General features: G+C 43.9%; 1 pseudogene; it reads right to left on the bottom strand.

Moving 5' to 3' along the window:
• Positions 1 to 4,176: 4,176 nt before the first annotated feature.
• LOC128103759 (GTP-binding protein SAR1b-like) lies at positions 4,177 to 4,742 on the bottom strand (annotated as a pseudogene).
• Between the last annotated feature and the right edge of the window lie 1,761 nt (positions 4,743 to 6,503).

Here is a 6,503-nt window from a genome sequence, read left to right as displayed (position 1 = left end):
GCCCAGGGAGCGGTGTTGGGCTGTAACTGCGCGCTGCATGCCCTGTGTCTTGCCTTGCTGGCGACTAAATGAGACCGTCACACACACTAGGCGAGCACTCTGCTACTCAATAACTCCCAGTGGAAGTTTCCATTTTTGAGAATCCACTGAACTATTCTGTACAAAGTGTTTGCATCATCCCACTGCCTCCCCCACAAGGCACATACTCTTCTGGCCCTGCAGCAGCATTTAGGGTCACAGCCACTATCCAAATTCAGTTTTAGCTTGTCTAATAGATACACAGTAGCATCTAACATTCACTTTTTCTTTCTTTTTTCTTTTTCTTTTTTGTTTTGCAAGACAGGATTTCTCCATGTAGCCCTGGCTGCCCTGGACTTTGCTTTGTAGACCAGGCTGGCCTCAAATTTACAGAGATTACATTAATATTTCTTTCAGTTGACTTTTGGGTGTTATTATTTTAGACACGAGTTCACATCAAACGTATGGTGTGTGAATACTTAATTCCGGTCAGTAGCTTGCCCTTTCGTGCACCCTGCAGAGCCTTTTCAAAACAAAAGTTTTAATATTTTATCACATTTTAAAATGTATGTGTATTTTGTATATGAGGGCCAGGGAGGGTGCTTACCGCACTGCCCATGTGGAGCTCAGAGGACAATTTGTGGAAGTTCGCCCTCTCCTTTTACCATGTGAGTCCTGGGGATCAAACACAAGTCACCAGGCTTGGTGGCAAGCACCCTTACCTGCTGAGCCATCCTGCTAAGCCCAGAGTTCTCATTTTCAGTCTGCTCTCTCACCTTTTCCCTTCATGCAGCCGACTTTGATTTTATGAGTAGGATGTTTTACTGAGCACTGGGCCCCAAAGACTTCCCTCTATGTTCTATTTGTATAAGCTTTACATTTTATTTTAAAATATGGTATATTAGTCAGGGTTCTCTAGAGTAGCAGAATGTCTAGAATGAAGTCTCTCTATATATAGAAAGGGAGATTTATTAGAATGACTTGCATACTGTGGTCCAGCTAATCCAACAATGGCTGGCTGTGAATGAACCAAGCATCCAAGAATCCATTAGTTGCTCAGTCCATGAGGATGGATGTCTCAGCTGGTCTTCAGTATTACACTGGAATCCCAAGAAGTAGGCTCTAATGCCACTGAAGGAATGGACTTGCTAGAAAGGCAAGGGCAAGCAGGCAAAGAGCAAAAGCTTCTTTCTTTCATGTTCTTACATAGGTTTCCAGCAGAAGGTGTGTCTTCCTGTCCCATGATCCAGATTAGGAGCAGGCTTTTCTACTTCAAATTAAGCAAAAATTCTTCACAGGTATGCCCTCCATTTTTGGATTTTTAGTTAATTCTGAATGTAGTCAAGTTGACAACCAAGAATAGCCATCACATATGGGATCTATTTTGGGTGGGTTTGGGTTTGAGGTATGAGGTTTAGGTTGAAAATCCTATTCCTCCTCCATAAAACCACTATTGCAACTCTATCAGAAGTCAGTGGGCAACTGGAGACACAGCTCAGTTGTCAGAGTGCTCATTTAGCAAGCAAGAGGCCCTGGGTTTCATGCCCAACACAGCACTCAGCTAGGCATGGTGGTGAGCATCGGCAACCCCAGCACTCAGGAGGCAGGAAGATCAAAAGTTAGAGGTCACCTTAGCTGCAAGGCTAGTTCAAGGCCAGCCTGGGCCACATATGATCCTGTCTCAAAAACAAACAGCCCCCACAAACAAACAAACAAACAAACAAACAAGCAGTTGTTCATGGGCCAGTGTTTGCTCAACTGATCTCAAGTCTCCCCTGATCAATCACACAGGGTTGACAACTGTGGCTCTCAGTGAGAACACAAGCCCAGATGGGCCTTCCTAAACCCAGTTGTCTCTGAGTGGCTGTAAACGGTATAGCAACTTAAGCCTGGCTCTCCACAAGTCTTCACTTCTAGACCCAAGAAACGAGCCTGACTCATATATCTAGTTTATATTGTGAGATGCTGTGAACTCACTTATCAGTTCTAAGCACTTGGGGGTTCTGTTGTCTATTTGTCATTCATTTTTAGTCTCTCTTCACTCTCTCTGTGTGAGCCATCACGTTGTCTACAAAGAGGAATGGTTTGTCATCATTCTTTCCAGCTGACCTGACCTGTATTTCCTTTTCTGCCTCCTCAGAGAACCTGGAACTCCGGGTATTGAATGCAACAGTGAGAGGGGGCCCTTGGCTCACCCCCAGTTGCAGAACGCAGCTGTTGGGACTTTCCCCACGCTGTGTGGTTCTAGCTGCAGGGTCTTTGCTCCTGTCACTCATGGAGTTGAAGGTGCTCCTTTATGCCTGGTTTCCCAAGAGACTTCCAGAATCCTTGGCAACTGCCGAGGCTTTTCAACCTCTTCTTCACTTGATGTGATCACATGATTTTTCATCTTTATATCATGCATCAGATGACTCCAACTGTCATTATCAAGCCAGCCTTGCACACCTGGAATGTGGAGGTGATGCATATTTCAGTTTATATATTGAGGGATTCTGTTCACTGACAATCTCATTAAGAATGTTCGCATCTTTGGGAGATGTGCTTGTATGTACACAGTCTGTGCATGCACAGGTGTCTATTTATCTGTGTGTATGTAGATGTGGTGCACATGCGCCATGACACATATGTGATAGTCAGAGGACAAGCTCAAGTTTCAGTCCTCACCTTCGACCTTGCTTGAGGTGGGGTTCTTCTGGTTTTCTGCTACATACACTACACTGTTAATGCGTTTGACTTTTATATCAGCTCTGGGGACTCTGGCAATTCTGCCATGCCTGCAGGTTATCTACAAGTGTGTCATTCAGACCCCAAGAAAAGCGTCTGTAGAAGATTAAATCCCAGTTATCTCTGTTGTTTATTTCTAGTTTAAAATGGCCAAGAACAGTGTCTTAGTTAGGGTCTCTACTGCTGTGAAGAGACACCATGACCACAGTGACTCTTATAAAACATTCAGTGGGGTGGCTTACAGTTTCAGAGGTTCCGTCCACTATCATCACAGTGGGACATGGTGATGTGCAGGCAGACATGGTGCTGAGAGAGCTGAGAGTTTTACAATGTGATCTGCAGGCAACAGGAAGTGGTCTGCGACACTGGGTATGGCTTGAGCAAATATGAGACCTCAAAACTCACCTCCACAGTGACACAATTCCTCCAAAAAGGCCACACCCACTCCAACAAAGCCACATCTCCTCATAGTGCCACTCTCTTTGGGGCCCATTTTTCTTTCAAACCGCCACAATCAATCTCTATAAAATTTCAATTCCTTTCAATTTGCTGAAGGGGGGCTGGTAAGATGGCGGGCCCAGTGGTTAAGAGCACTCTTTCAGAGGATTCAATTTCCATCCCCTGAACCCACATCAGGGGGCTCAGGAGCACCCTATAACTCCAGTTCTGAGGATGCCTCTGGCTTGCATGGTCACCTGCGCTCATGTGCACACACCCCCACACAGACACACATATACATAATTAAAAATAATAAAAATGTCTTAAAAATTACCCAGGCCCTCTTTATGACTCAGAGTCCGATCTCTCTAGGGGTGTGTTCTCCATCTCTAAAAAGAAGGTACACCCTGCTGCTGGGGATGTGCTGGGCAAGTGCCAATTGAGCCCTGGTGGACCCTGCAGCAAATTCTTCTGTCTTTCCTCTTTTTGACCCTAATTCTTTCTCTTCCATTTAGCAAGAGGAAAGTCAAAGCCTCCAAATGCAAATGTGAAAAATCACCTATTTCTCCTTCCAGGTTTTTTTTTTTAACATTGGAGTTTGTTTTATTGCATGATGTTTGCATAAGAAAAAGTAGTCCTGCAAGGCATTCTGCAATCACTGATGAGAAGATTTTAACTGTACACAAGGTAAGTGGCTATACGAAATTGAAAAACTATTTTCAAAAAGTACATAAAAGTTTCACATGATGAGTTTTTAAATATGGTTTATATTTGTAGTTTCACATGGTTAAAAAGTGCTTCAAATGTACTGATGGGAAACTGATCTTTATAAGCAGTGACAGGGTTGATGTAAACTGTAGAAACTATCTGACTTAGAAAGCTAACATTGTGACATTCAGACTTACGTGAATCAGTTTGCAATTCCCACTCAGGTAGATAGATTAATCGTCTAACAAACACCTCTTCTGAATCCAACAAAAGTCTATTGAATTCAAATTACGCACATTGGGAGATGGATCTCGGAGGGCTGTGTGTGAGTGGGCAGGACCACTGCTGATCGATGTACTGCATCATCCAGCAGAACCTTCTTCATAGCCTTGCCTTCTCAGCACACTGCTCGTAAACACTCCCAGAAGCAGGACATTCAGCTCCTTCAGCGCCACACTGCGCTTTCCTGTTCTCTGATTACATAAACCAAACACCTCTCACTGGAACCCTCTTCACCAATGGCTTCAGGTCTGCCAATCTTATTTCCAAGAATTAGCATAGGCACACTGCCAATGGTTTCATCTGTCCTTACCGACTCAAGTTCTCCTTTTGATTCTAACAGCCTTTCATGGTCTACACAATCCACAAGAAATACAATGCTGTTGTTAGCAGAAAGGTAGTTTTTCCATATTTTTTGGGCTTGGACACACCAGATCAAAAGTTATAAAAGTCATGCCAGCAATAGTGAGTTCTTCTGAAGTGGGATGTAGCACTGGGATGCCGGGCCATGCCATCTGTTAGCATGCGTAGTAACATTGTTTTCCTGCATTATCCAATCCAAGGAATACCAACTTACCAGTTTACTAGTTTGTTTGTTTGTTACACATTCCTGGAAACCGCCCAAAGCACTGTAAATCCAGTCAGATATGAAGGACATATCTAGATCTTATGGGGTCTGAGGCTCCAGAAAACGCAGCTCCCTGCTCTGTGCCTCCCTGACACGCTCCTGAACGGCTCTGCCAAGCGCTGTGGCTGCCCTCTTCTTCAGTTTTATCCACTGCTTTTATCATGAATTTCGTAGCTGTCTGCTCTGGTTTATTTGCGTTTCAAATTATTGTTTCTTTTATATCAACTTTTCAATTAGAGGCAACATATTTTTTTTCTGCTCCTGGCATTTACTTTGCCCTAAAGTCCATTTTATCTTATAATAATCTAGCCATTATTTGCTGTCTTTGATTAATATTTTCATGTCTTTTCTGTTTTTAATTCCAACCTAGATCATTATATGTGAAGAGACTTTTTTGTAGACTACATAGTTGGGTTATGATTAAAAAGATTTCTTTTTTATTTTTTTAATTATGTGTTTGTGTGTGTCTGGGATGGATGGGGGCATGAGCATGTGTGAGGGCAGGTGTCACAGAAGCTACACAAGGGCATTGATCCCCTGGAGACGGAGTCATAGGCTATAGTGAGCTGCCTGACTTAGGTGCTGGTTTAGACCCAACTCAGGTCTGCTCAAGAGCACTACAGGGTCTTAACACTAAACCACCTCTCTGGCCCCTGGGTTCTGATTTTAAATCCACCCTGTCAGTCTCTGTCTTAATTGATGTACTTAAAACATCTACATTTAACTTGTCTTGTTTGTTTGTTTGTTTTGAGACAGGGTTTCTCTGTGTAGCTCTGGCTGTCCTGGAACTCTCTGTGTAGACCAGGCTGGCCTCGAACTCACAGAGATCCTCCTGCCTCTGCCTCCTGAGTGCTGGGATTAAAGGCGGGTGCCACACCACCCAGCTAACAAAATTTTGATTGATATGTTGAGACTTTCATCTGACATTTCTTTCTTTCTTAAGTACTGGGAATTGAGGCAAGCATTTAACCAATGCAGACAAGCTGTCCCTGGCCTCCTTTTATTTTTCTTTCCTTCCTCTCTGTTCTTTTTCTTGGCCACTCGACCTCTTTCAGAACTTGGTTTTCTTTACTCATGGGGCTGTGAGTGTGCCTCTCTGCTGTACCTTTATAGTTGTTCTAGGCATGACTTCATCTACCATGACTTCTTGGGGGCGACTAGTGTCGCTTTTGTCTGAGTCAAGCGAAGTGAGGACAATTTGCTTTCCAAGCTGGGAATGCAGCTTGGTGCTGAATGGCTCAACTAGAAGGTGTGCAGTCTTGGGTTTGATTCCTGAAATCGCAAGAAAAGAAGAAAAAAGTAAAGTAAGTGTGCTTTTCTTTATACCCTTTCCCATCCATGATCCCCACCAGGACACACAGACAACCTGGGCTACTTGGTAAGTGTCAGGCCAGCCTGGGTTATATAGCAAGACTCTGACCCTGTGGGTAGGAGAAAGAGCCACAACTTCTTCAGTGGTCTAGCCTCTGTCCCCCAGCTGTGTCTAGTAGGACATCTTGAGGCTGACCATTTGTGTAGGGTGTCCTTGTTGAAAATAATGTGTAGACTCTGACTCTCACTGGCTTTCTTTCTCTAAAAAAGGCAGACCAAAATGGAACTGGAGACACAGCTCAGTTGGAAGAGTGCTTGCCTGGCACATATCCCCATCATCACATGCACTTAGCTACAGTGGTTGCCCTGATTAGTGTAAACTGTCATCTTTACACAG

This window comes from Peromyscus californicus, unplaced genomic scaffold (genome assembly GCF_007827085.1).
Source record: "Peromyscus californicus insignis strain IS unplaced genomic scaffold, ASM782708v3 Scaffold_8__1_contigs__length_139910024, whole genome shotgun sequence".
Classification (NCBI taxonomy): Eukaryota; Metazoa; Chordata; class Mammalia; order Rodentia; family Cricetidae; genus Peromyscus; species Peromyscus californicus.
This window is presented reverse-complemented; position numbering and strand designations above follow the sequence as displayed.